The sequence below is a fragment of the Nyctereutes procyonoides genome, unplaced genomic scaffold (genome assembly GCF_905146905.1).
Source record: "Nyctereutes procyonoides isolate TBG_1078 unplaced genomic scaffold, NYPRO_anot_genome, whole genome shotgun sequence".
Lineage (NCBI taxonomy): Eukaryota > Metazoa > Chordata > Mammalia > Carnivora > Canidae > Nyctereutes > Nyctereutes procyonoides.
The window spans coordinates 53,454,561-53,468,527 of NW_026575051.1; the positions used below are offsets into that span (position 1 = coordinate 53,454,561).

The window sequence follows — 13,967 nt, forward strand, 5'->3', positions numbered from 1 at the left end:
TTATGATTTGTTAATATGAGCAAAAGTCTGGAGGATTAGGTATGATGAAGATGAACAAACGTCTGTTCTTGAACATGTTAAATTTGAAATACCTTTGGGACATCCAAGGGGATAATTGAGTAGGCAGTTGGCGATATAAATCAGATATTTAGACAAGCCATCAGTTCAGAGAGTTTAGAGATATAAATTGCTATAAATTACAATTATATATTTATATAGAGATATAAATAAAGATGATATATAAAGACAGGGGACTTGATGGGGTCCTCTAAGGAGATAGAGTACATAAGAAGAAAGGATGCCAGAGATTGACACCAAGGTTATGCTGACCACAGTGATCATAAAGTAGAGAAAGCTTCGACATTGATGAGGAGCGAGAGCAGGGAGAGAGGTCAGGATCAAGAGAATGGGATTCAGAAGAAGAGGATAATCATCTGGGTTAAATGCTGGTGACTGATGAGAATTAAGAGCTGACTTTGGATTGGGCATGGATCTTGTGTTAATAAGACTTGGAAAATAGAAACGTCTTTTCAATTGTGGGAACAAAATTCTCAACTGAAGTAATTTTTTTAAAGGAACAATTTGGAGACTGTGCATTAAGTTTTTCCTATGAAAAGTACAAAAATAATAACATAGTTGTAGGTCAAGGAATGATTTTTTTATAAAAAAGGGAGAGCAGATGGTGAACATAAGATGTTCTATATGACATAATTATCTACTTGAAATTAAAAGCATGCAATTTACTCTCAGTCATTAAAATGAGTTGGAGCAAATTTGTTTGGCATTTTAAGAGCCTGCATGTGATTTGACCATAGGCCATATAGATTGTTGAGCCTGAACGTAGAGAGTTGAAAGACCGTATTTTCAAAGATATAATTAATCTTGTCTAGCATAAAATGGTAACTAAAAAAATGAGTTTCATAAATATTAGCCACTATTCATAAATCCTATGCCATGTGGATCCATAGTAAAAATTATGTTTCCACTGAAAATTTAGCTACCCAGTTTAAAATGTAAATACAATGAATATTTAAGTCAGATGTATCCAAAAGTTGAGAGGACAGAATATATAATACAGAAGAGGTATGCTAATGAGAGAGAAAAAGAGAGAGAAAACACCAAATATCAGTAAGTAATATAATGATCCCATAATCTGGAAAAAGGGCATTCATATAATTATAATTAATATATTTAATATGATTCATAAAATAATATTAATATAATTGTTATAAGATTTTGCTTTTTTAAAAAGATTTTATTTATTTATTCATGAGAGAAAGAGAGAGAGAGAGAGAGAGGCAGAGACACAGGCAGAGGGAGAAGCAGGCTCCATGCAGGGAGCCTGACATAGGACTTGATCCAGGTTCTCCAGGATCAGGCCCTGGGCTGAAGGCAGCGCTAAACCGCTGAGCCACCCGGGCTGCCCAGATTTTGCATTTTTAAAGTTAATCATTTTCTTAATCCAGACAAAGTCTTTAAGAAGCAAAGTTCAGACCAGAAACACAAGCTTAGCCACCACCAAGAGAACTAAGGGAAACCTGGCACTGTTTGTTAAGGCAGATTCACTCCAAAGACTTCAGTGCAGTTCCAAATCTTGAATCAAAACATGGTATAAAGTACTAAAAAAAAAACTATAAAAAGTGATAAAACTGATTACTCAATATTGGTAGATCTGCCACTCCCCCTGAATTTAACAATTTTTTTTCTTATTATTCATTTTCCAACTATAGGGAAAAGTTTTTAAAACTTTAAAACAAAATCAGAATTGTGTCTTAAAAAGCTAGCAAAGATAATACTTTCCGTGTATTTATGAAGAATTTCTTGCTTTGAGATCTGTTATCACAGAGATAAAATTGTATTCCATGTAATCAATAAAATATTATTAAAAATATAATAAGGAAAAATGAAGTGTCATCAGGCAATCTGCCACAACATTTTTCAATGAACAGAATTTAGTTTAACTAATTAAAACAATGTGCTATTAAAATGATGGTGTAAATCTGTTATACATAATCATGTGTTTAATGTACCATAGAATATAATAATGCATGCTTCACTTAGGTTGGTGAAGGATACCTGAGTTTCTTATTTGTTTGTTTTTAACTTTTTATAGAAATACTTGCTTATATTGAAATTTTAGATTGGAAAGGTGTCTAATTACCTGGTCTCCAGTGTGATGTTCATCTAGAATGGTTGGCTGTACTATCTTTTCCCTTTAAGAAGATATGGAACTGATATGGTAACAAACCAACAAAATGCCAATTGTTACTCATTTGGGGATGTATGTCAGGGAAAAATCAACATATTTGCATAAGAAAAAAGGGCAAAGGGAATTTTTATATGTCACAAGAGTGCTACACTTTATCAAAGTAAACACATGAATAAAAGAAAATCTTTAAACATAAATACACTCAATAAACCATGCAAATATTTAAACACTAAATATCTCAGTCTTATGGGACTAGAAAATTTTATCAAAACGTGAAATGTGTATTTAAAACATTACTTTAAAAACGATTCCATATGATACTCCACTTTTTGTTTATTTTTGTAAGATTTTTTTTAATCATTTGAGAGAGAGAGAGAGAGAGAGAGCACAAGCAGGGAAAGAGGCAGACTTCCACCTGAGCTGGGAGCACGATCTAGGGTTCGATCCCAAAATTATGTAACACTTCAGGGATTTTCATGTCATCCTTGCACAGAGGCTATGCTTATCTTCTCTGTATCGTTCCAATTTTAGTATATGTGCTGCCAAAGTGAGCACGATACTCCACTTTTTAAACAATTGCAGTTACCTAAATATAAGTGTGTGGTTTGATGTGTATTTTTGAATATAGGAACTCCTCAAATAATTTAAATTGCACTTTTCTACTGCATTTATTTATATTTTTTTTCTTTTTAAAAATATCCTTATTGAAATATAATATAAGGGCACCTATATTATAGGGTGACTCAGTTGGTTAAGCATCTGTCTACCTTTGGCTTAGGTCAAGATCCAGAGGTCTTGGCATCAAACACAGAGTTGAACTCACTGCTCAGGGAGAAGTCCTCTTGTCCCTCTCCCTCTGCACCTCCCCCCACCCACACACACTTGTGCTCTCCCCCCCCCTCTCTCTCACAGACATACACACACACGCACACACACAAATAAAATCTTTTAAAAGAGAAATGTAATTGTGCACCTGGGTGGCTCAGTGGTTGAGCATCTGCCTTTGGCTCCGGGTGTATCCCTGGGTCCTAGGATCAAGTCCCACAACCAGCACCCTGCAGGGAGCCTGCTTCTCCCTCTGACCATGTCTCTGCATCCTCTCTCTGTGTCTATCATGAATAAGTAAATAATTAAAAAAAAAGAAAATTCAGATATCATAAAAATCACCCATTTGAAGTATACAATTCAATGGTTTTTAGGTATTAAATCATCACAATCTAAGTTTATGGCATTTTCAACATATCAAAAGGGAAACCCTAAACCCATATGTCACACCCCATTTCATCAACCTTTTCCATGGCCCCAACCCTACTACCTACTACCATGTCCTAGGAAAACACCAATCTACTTTCTGTTTCTATATATTTGCCTCTTTTGGGCATATTATATAAAATGAATCATACAATATGTGGCCTTTTGTAACCGGCTTCTTTCACTTAGCATAGTATTTTCAAGGTGGGCAGCCCAGGTGGCCCAGTGGTTTAGCGCCACCTTCAGCCCAGGGCCTGCTCCTGGAGACCCAGGATCAAGTCCCACGTCCGGCTCCCTGCATGGAGCCTGCTTCTCCCTCTGCCTGTGTCTCTGCCTCTCTCTGTGTGTCTGTGTCTCTCATGAATAAATAAATAAAATCTTTAATAATAATAATAATAATAATAATAATAATATTTTCAAGGTTTTTCCATGTTGTAGCATGCATCAATACCTCATTTCTATGGCTGAAAAATATCCCATTGTATGAATATACCACATTTGTCTATTCACTCATCATTTCATGAACATTTGGGTTGTTTCCCTCTTTTGGCTATTTTAAATATGCTATTAACACTCAAGTACAAGTATTTGTTTAAACACTTGTTCTCGGTTCACTTGGATATATATCTAATAGAGGAATTGTCAAATCATAACTTTATTGAAGTTATCGTAACAGTTATTGAATGATAACTGTATGTTTAACATTTTGAGGAACTGCCAAATTATTTCTCTAAAAGACCTCACTTCACATTCCCAACAGCCAGCATCTATTGCATCTATTTAGTTTTTAATTAATACCAAATTTATTTGTAAATCTTATATCCATTGGTCTGCAGTCCATCAAGTCTTATCTCTTCTTGCCCTCAACATGCTTTCCCTCTATATCATCATGATTAAGTCATCATACTTCAGCTCCATTAGATTTGATCTTGGTCTGTACAAAATCAAGGAATTCCAGCTCAATATTCAGACTGCACATCAACTTATTTCTTGAAGCTTGACCAGCTTTGATGTGGTTTTTCTTCCTATTTAAAATTAGAAGATATTCATCCTGTTCCCCAAACTTAGAACCTGCTTCAAAATCTACTTGCATTTACTAGATTCCATTTCTGTTTCCTGTGCCTAACATCTCTTCTGTTAGTAGTTTGCCAGTAGTCTTGTTCATGTAAGGCAAGGAGTCTGTCATGCTTGCGATATTCTCATGGTGAACTGGAGTCCTATTGAATTCATTTCTATGTCAATTGATTATCTGCCTAGCTGTCAATTCTAGAATTGTCAAATTCAATTTCTAAATAGATTCAGATTTTATTATCCCTATTAATGCATCCTCTTACTAGCTGTAAGTTCAAGTTTACCTACTACCTGTGTCTACCATATGTGTTCTAGTATCTGTAGTGCTGGTTATCATATCCTAAATGTTGGGCTTACAATCTCCCATCGTATATTACCCTTAGTGTTTCCCACTTTCTAGTAAGAGTGTCTACTTACAATTCCTTCCTTAAATCTCTGACTATCCCATAGAACTCAACTAGACCTAGCCATGTGCCAAGATATGACAGCTTTGCAAGATGGCCCACTTCTAAAATGACTGAATTTATGCTTCCTTTGGATCTTATCATATTAATATATTATTCCAGAATTACAATGTGTTTATAATTTTCCAGAGGTTTTGTCATAAACATGATATTGTTATGTGTATTTATACTTGTTAATCGAAAGCAGTTTCTACCTTTCTTGAGCTGCATAGGTTAGAAAAAAAAAGTAGAATATGCAAGTCCTTTTTAATTCAATAAAGTGTATGGTTTGTAGGGTTTCTAACAAATGGTATGATGTAGGTCTATTAAATAGGACGTGAAAATAAAATCATAAAGCAGTTGAATGCAAAAATGATATTATGTCCTTAACTGACAATTGCATAAAGTTAGAAAAAATATTTAGTGATGTAAGTGGATTTAGGTATCAGAGAAAACCAATTATACTAAATATAATGAAGATTATAATAATGGCCATTGAAATGTTGTAGAGTAAGTCCAAAAATATCTGATTATTTAATTTCCATTTGAATGTATCTCCTAAACTTCTCAACAATATTTATTTCTGTTGAATTTATGTACAACAGAAAAGTACATGGAGCAAAGATTTAAATATTTTCAGACGCGCCAATGGACTCAGTCAGAAGAGGGAGCAACTCTTGATCTCGGGATTGTGGATTGAGCCCCACATTGCATATAGAGATTACATAAATAAATAAAACTTTAAATATTTTGGGGACCAAGTTGTTATATGTTAAACAAATTACATGTTCTGGGGCACAAAGTATTCATTTATTTTTTTGCAGATGTTTTCTCTATTATATAAAATAAGATTCCACAATTTGGCCATAAAAATAAATAATGATTAAAAATATTCTAAAATATTCAAGTGAAAAAATTTATGAGACTGTGATGTTGTTAAAAAAAGAGAAAAATAGGGATCCCTGGGTGGCGCAGCGGTTTGGCGCCTGCCTTTGGCCCAGGGCGCGATCCCGGGGACCCGGGATCGAATCCCACGTCGGGCTCCCGGTGCATGGAGCCTGCTTCTCCCTCTGCCTGTGTCTCTACCTCTCTCTCTCTCTCTCTCTCTCTCTCTCTCTCTCTCTCTCTCTCTGTGACTATCATAAATAAATTAAAAAAAATTAAAAAAAGAGAAAAATATAAAGAAAAGCTCATTTTCCCCCAATATTACCCCAACTCTGTTATCTGAAGCTTATTAATTAGAGGCAGAACTAAACATAACTGCTGCCCTTTAATCAAAAACTGTAATTCATCTCCTGTTGATAATCAAAAGCTCTTTTTTAGAGAAGACTAGCTAAAAATATAGAAATAATGATATAATTAGAAAATTACTTCTTATTAAATCGATGATTCAATAAATGATCATTAGTGTATGCAAAAAAAATGAGTTAAGGATTATTGGGGATCAGATATTTTTAAAGTGTCAAAAGTATCATCTCACAAATTCCTTACATTATAAAAGGATCAAAGTATATCTTTATAATAGAGAGATCTAGTCTGTTATCATCTCAAAGAAAGGAGATGAAAATTAGCATTAGTTATTTTGGAACAACCTGATTCTGAGTACCAACTGATGGGATGCAGTGTGTAGTAAATAGTATTACTTGAGCCACATTTTAGCCAAAAAAAAAACACAAAAAAACAAAAAAAAAATCATCTGAATTAAATCAGAACTTTATGGCCTTATTTCTGGTTTAGAGGTAATAGAGTTTGAGGAAAAGGTTAAGTGACATCATCAGGAAACAATGAAGCAAATCTCAATTGTGGAAGATTCTAAAAGAAACACTGTCTTCAAAAATGTGTCTTAAAAGAATAAAATGGTGGAAGTTGAAATAAATTTTAAAAAGAATAAAAAGATCTAAAAATTTAATTTGTGAAACTTTTTGAATCATTATTGAAAATAAAATAGCGATAAAATAGTGGCAGATATTTGAGGAATTTTGAATATGGATATGTTAAAATATTAAGAAAATACTGTTATTTCTAATTTACTGTTATATCAACATAAGATATTGGCATTATGGTTATGTAAGACTATATCCTGTTTAGGGATACATACTGATTTATATGTAGGTAAATTATCATCACTGTGTAGCATCAAATGGTTAAAAATGTGAATATATAAATATTAACAAGTAGAAAAAGCAATTATGACAAAATGTTAAAGAATTTTTATTTCAGGGGCACCTGGGTGGCTCATTGGTTGAGCATCTGCCTTTGGCTCAAGGCGTGATCCTGGGGTCCTGGGATCAAGCCCTGCATCAGGTTCCCTGCAGGAAGCCTCCTTTTCCTTCTGCTTATGTCTCTGCCCCTCTCTCTGTCTCTCATGAATAAATAAGTAAAATATTTAAAAAAAAAAGAATTTTTATTTCTAGGTAATGAATTTGATATGCCGGTATTAGTTATAAGGTTCTTTAATTTTTCCATACTTTTAGAATTTGGAAATTTTTTTTACATTTTTCATATTAGTAAGATTAAAATGAATTATATAAGAGCATTTTTAGAGTAAACTCAATAAGATTAAGATGGGAAGTAATTGTATATCAAAATATGCAAAAAAATGCATATTTTCTTTGGTTTAATAAATCAGAATTTAAAAAATTGTTTAAATGATGTCTTTAACTTGGAATACAAAAAGTCTAAATCTCAAAAAAGATCTAACATTGGGACGCCTGAGTAGCTCAGTGGTTGAGCATCTGCCTTTGGCCCAGGATGTGATCCTAGAGTCCTGGAATCAAGTCCCACACCAGGCTCCCTGCATGGACCTGCTTCTATCTCTGCCTATGCCTCTGCTTCTCTCTCTGTGTTTCTCATGAATAAGTATATTTTTTTTAAAAAAAGATCTAATATCAAAAGAATATTCTTTCAGTATTTACTAGATCAGTCTCCACTCTCCTTTGAGCCTTTCCAAATTTGAAATACTTTTTTCTAATTTATAAAACTGCCAAGGACATTTTAATTTCAAGAATTTGGAGATAAACTGTGCTTCATCAAGTTGATGAAAAGTCCCCTGTCTACCTCCCTGCACTGGAGCTCAAAGAACAGTTACTTCTGTTTTGCATTCACTTCACTCTCATCTAATAAAAATCATTGAAAATCATCCTGTGAGCTGTTGATACAGACTTTGTTAGATAATAAATAAGTAAAAGATTTAAAAAATGAAACAAAGAGAAATCATGATTATGGGTAGTGCTTTTGTGAGCAAGAATAATCAACTCACTGCTCTTTTGAAACCAAAGCCCAACTCTTTCCATTTTGTATCTGATATATTGCAGCACCAAATATGTTGAAAACAAAACATGTTTCACTAAACACCAACAGGGCATTCTAAGAGTATTTGCAGTGATTTAAAAATATCTGCTATACTGCTTATGAAAAATGGGTAAATGCCACTTGTGATTTCTAATTTGTTACTACATCAAGAGCAGATAGCTAGCTCAATGTATGTAATTGGAAAGGTGCAAAAAAATTACAAGTGAAAGAATCCTGGATAATCTCAAATAGCTGGTCATACATTGGCTCAGATTCAGGTGCAATGAATCTTTTGTAATTTGGAAGAAGCAAGACATGCTTTTAAATGAAGGCATAGCATAAATATATGATGTAGAGTAATGTACCAGGACTTTATCAGTGTTTACTAATAATCTATTATATGTTTCTAATTTTACCTGGAAAAAGCAATCTACAGTGTTACAAATAATCTAAAATTTTTTCTGTCTTCAGTTTTTCCTTGCAAATCTTAAAGCAACGAAAGCTAGGAAACCAAATTCTTCATGACACCTTAAATTAACCATTACTACTGTAAATAACTGGATTTAAGGTATTGTTGAACAAGATTTCTGAAATATAGCTGAAAGTTGTCAGTAATGAGTTGATGTTTAACTGGTTATTTTGAAAGAAATAGCATTTTTGTCATTGATATCCAAAACTATAGGTCTGAGTACCAAAAATTTCTAGTTAAAGAAAATGAATACTAAGGGTATATTTTACTGGATTTTGCTTTTAGCAATTTCAATTTTTGAAAAGTATATGTGATTAAATATATGAATTCTGTTTATGTATCACTCATTTTGGACACTGAGTATTTTGTGGTATCATTCCATCTCTCATAGACCATACTCCATGCCGCTATAATGAGGTAACGCTTTTTTCTCACTAATGTCTCTGTGGAGCCCTTAGCCTGTTATTTAAATTATTGATTTTCACATATGACTATCTGTGAAGAGTACCAACTATTTATATGACAGATCATATCTTAATCCATCTTTTTTCTAGATCTACACGCAGAACCTGACACAGACAGCATACCTGAGTCCCTGTATGTAGTGTTGAATGTAATTTGAGAAGCTAGAGAGAAGTTAAGAGCTGCTGACTTCTTGCTCTGAGGGACGTGGCTTGTGTACCAGCTCATCTGCTCTACTGCCTAGGATTTCTGAATGAACTTGAGAACATAACTGAGGATTACAGATTCTTAATTGTGTTATATTCAAATTGTCAATAAGATTGCTTGCTTACAGGGTTGTCATAAGGATCAATTGCAATGATAATAACAATAATTATTCTTTATGGAGTAACTTTGTGGAGGACCTACTATGTGTTCCTAACAAGTGTGGTCCCTAGTGTGACATGCCAAATTCTGTCCTAAAAAATTTAGATAAAGGATTTGATTGAATACTAAATAACCCATAAAAAATCATTGTTATTTCTCAACTTTACAGATTAAGAAAATCAGACAAATGATTCAGAAAATCAGACAAATGGAGATTAAATAATATGCTGAAGATTAAACAGAAAGTGGATTTGGAACCCAGGTAATTTGAATCCTCTGGTGGTATGTAAAGAGCCTGCATATACTAATGATCAACAAAGATTTAGATTTAAAAAACAAAACAAAACAATTGCTATTCATCAGGCTCCTTCCTTTTTGAGGAAGAATTGCAAAACTCCTTTGGTCCAATAATTGCTAATATGTGTGTCATTTTAATGAATGTATGAATTTACTTAAGCCTTCAAAGACTCTCACTTCAGCAAGCTGTTGAACACTAAATGGATGTGAATAGCTACAGGGAAGTATTCTCTGCATAATAGGAGTGACTTATTTCTATTAAAGAAAACCACATGTGACTCGGATAGGACGTGACACTTCTGCCATATGATTTACAGCATATCTATTCCTTTAACTCTTCCTGCATGTTTTTGGCTTAAATATCCTTGCCTTTTAGTGGAGATTTGACATTTGAAAATATGAAATAAGTGTTATTTCCATCTAATTCTTTAAAATTTGGCTTCCATCTAGACAGGCACCTGATTTGGAAAAAAGTGGAGGCTCTAGCCAGCTGGAAAGAATGAGAAAGTTAAAAACGAGTCAAGGTTTCTAAGAACATAAGTCTCTCCCTATTTAAACAGTTCCAAACCACACTCACTTATAATCATAGACCAAAAAAGTCTTGACTCTCTCTATAGAACCTTTTAAATCATCTATGGCAGGCCAAGGGCTACAGCTCGAGGCAGCCACATGGCCAGAATCTCTATTCTCATGTCTTTGGCTATAAGAAAAGTCTGTAAACCAATTTCCAGACTGTGTTAAAAGTAGTTTAACTGTCAAAAGAAAAAAAAAGGTGCCTTTGATGTTCAATATTTGAAATTAAACATTTGGTTCATATACGTGTCCTTTTTAGGATTATTAAACTATAACTAGTCACTTATACTTGAATCTCACATTGTTATACCTAACAATTATATTACTTTTCAGCTGACTCCAGTATTAAGCTCACTAGTGCCAGTTATAATTAAAAATAAATTTTAAAGAAAATTCACCACAAATTATTCACAATACTGAATGCATGCACTTTGCAGAGTTCCTACAGGTAAGCTAAGCTAAACAGGCATAATTTTTCTAAACAATCATCTCAGATTTTTTTTTCTCAAATACAAAGACTCTAAAAAATAATTTCCCCACAAATAGCTGTTATAAGGAGGAATACTAGTTTGAGTGACTCAATTCTAGGAAAGTACATATTTATTCTCTGCAATAGAGGAATTTCTTTACTATCATGATTACTTCCTCCATTAATATTAGGGAGTCAGGGAACAAATTCCAACACATAGAAACGAAAATTTTAGTATTTGAATAAAATTGAGACCAGTTAGCTTGGTCTATCCCAGCACACTAGATGAGTTCATGAAGAGAGTCGATTTGCTGCATTGCAAACCAGCTACTGGAGAACATTCGCAAGTCTCTAAGGAGAAGTTCTATTACCACAGGACTGTTTCGAGAGAATACTATCAAGTGGCAGCAATAAGGATGTTTGGGGGTTCTTTATTTTCCATCTCTATCAGTTCCCCTGGGTCACCCATATAAATTGAAGTACAGTGTGCTTGCTATTCAAATAGATCTCAAAATGAGTCCTCTATGGTCCTCTTCCAAGTAAACTGACCCTCTTAAGCTTCTCTTAAATGGAATTTCTGAAGCTACTATTGGTGGTCATTCCTTCTATTTTGAAGCAGCTTAATCAATATAAATTTCTAGTGAAGCAATTGTCCTGTTTTCTTACTAAAAGAATCCCGTTTGTGCTGCCTAAATAAGAACAGTTACTTATTTTCTTACCTTTCTGTGAAGTTAGGTAAAAGGTTTTTAATTCTGTGTAATAGTGGCAAACATTGAATATAGCATAAAAATTTGCTTCAGATTATCTTGACAGCATAATTTCTAACTTTTTAAAAAGATTTTATTTATTTTTTCATGAGAAACACAGAGAGAGAGGCAGAGACATAGGCAGAAAGAGAAGCAGGCTCCATGCAAGGAGCCTGATGCCGGACTTAGTCCTGGGACTCCAGGATCACGTCCTGGGCCGAAGGCAGACGCTTAACCACCCAGGTGTCCTGCATCATTTCTAAATTGATCAAAATATTCAGAACTGATAGAATTTGATTAGTAGTCAAACAGACTTCTTATCAAAGTCCAAATGTATTACATTTTAGAAACCATTCCATAAAATTATATTAAAATATTTAATTAAAGTAACCTTAGTGATATTATCATCCACATTTCTGTAATTAATGAATTTGAAAAATAACAATGAAAAATAATAATGTTAAAAAAGAGTAATATTCAAAATATTCAATTTAACCTTAATATTCTATAAGGTAGTTACATAGTCATCCAGAGAATGATTCACATGTTATAGGAATATGATGTTTATTTTGGCTTGTAGACATTTTCCTTCATAATCCAATAGGGCCTAACTTTTCTACATACAGTATTTGAGGAAAGTATTTATCAGTACAGCTCAAGAATCCACAAATATTGGTACCTATTATTTGACATAATGGTGGAGGTACATATTGCTAACTTCTCTTAATTATATTATCTGTTAGCCTGCAAATATAGAGCATATCTAAGCAAGAATCCTTCTTTTCAAGCTTATTTAGAAAATACTTTCATGAATACAACATAAACATTTTTCTTGCCAATAATAGCATATATAGAGGCAATTATAAAAGATGATTTGTAAGCTACTATAGGTTGCTTGGAAAAATAATTTTATTTCTACTCTAATTCTTAGTTTTTAAAATGTAGTGTGAAATTAATATAACTGTTAAAATTATTCATGTAAAAATCTATGTAATATTTCTTAATATTTAAATTCAACCTTATATTTAATTATGTATAACATACATAAAGGTAAGTAAACATATCAGAAGACAGCTGGAAAGGTTGTTTGTATTTGATTTGTATGCTTACGCATATAGCTAGTAAATAAAGCAAGAAATAGAATTATATTCATATCCCAGAAACCTCTACTATGTGTTGTTCTTATAATCCACACAAAGGTAAGTGATTTTCCTACTTTCATAGATTTATTCACTTGGTTTAGAATTTTATATAGTAGAATCATGCACAATGTACCTTTTTGTGTCCGATGCCTATCAGTTAAATGTTTCAATTATGAGATCTGTGTTAGTACATGTTACAATGTCATTTTCATTTCTGTTACTATGTTGTCTTTTGTTGTATAAATCTATCAAAATTTATTTAGCCACCCACTATTAATGAACATTAGGATGTTTACAAGTTGAGACGATTTTGAAGAATACTGCTGTGATTATTTTTATGCTTGTCATCTGCTGCACATATACACATTTAATTGGGTGAACATATACACATATGTAGAAAGTTTATGCAGAGAGTATACATAGAATTGCTAAGTCACATAGTATCTGATGTTCATTAGTGAATGCTGCCACTTTCCAAGTGTATCCTATCAATATGTACCAAAGCAGCAGTGTTAAGAGTTCCAGTTGCACCATATGTTTGGCAGTTCTTCATATGGTCAGTGTTTTGTTTGGTTTTGGTTTTAGTTTAGATATTTTGGGTGGATGTGAAATGTTGTCCTATTGCAGTTTTTCATTTGAATTTCATGATCATGTAAGATATGTAATCACACATTTATACTTTCATTTCTTCTAATTGACTTGTAAGTGATCTTTAATCTAGATAGGACTCCTCTGTCAATCAAATGTGTTGAATATATCCCATTGTATGGCTAGAGATTTCAGTCAATAAGCCTTATGATTTTTTAAATATTAATATTAATGCATTCTAAACAATCATTTTTAAAATTTTTGATTCCTGCTTTTTGTGTCTCTTTATAATATTGCTCATCTCCATAGTCATGAACAGGTTTTTCTGTTCTTTTTGTGTTATTTGATCAAAAGTTAATTAGTTTAAGATGCACAATTTGTTGAAAAAACTATGAGGAATTCATTATGACATATTGTGTTATGTGAAAATCAGGGTCTTTTATTTTTTTCTCATGAAGATATAAACGGAATTGGAACATTTATTTTATTAAGATATAATTCACATCATAAAACTCATCCTTTTGAAGTGTACAATTCTGTAGTTTTTAGTGTATTTGTAAAATAGTACAACCATCACCACCACATTTTAT

The 13,967-nt window shown here is 32.9% G+C and overlaps 1 non-coding gene across 1 annotated transcript; it reads right to left on the bottom strand.

The window, feature by feature from the left end:
• Positions 1 to 2,657: 2,657 nt before the first annotated feature.
• LOC129513239 (U6 spliceosomal RNA) lies at positions 2,658 to 2,764 on the bottom strand. Its single transcript, XR_008665201.1, has one exon. It is a non-coding gene; the product is annotated as a U6 spliceosomal RNA (small nuclear RNA).
• Between the last annotated feature and the right edge of the window lie 11,203 nt (positions 2,765 to 13,967).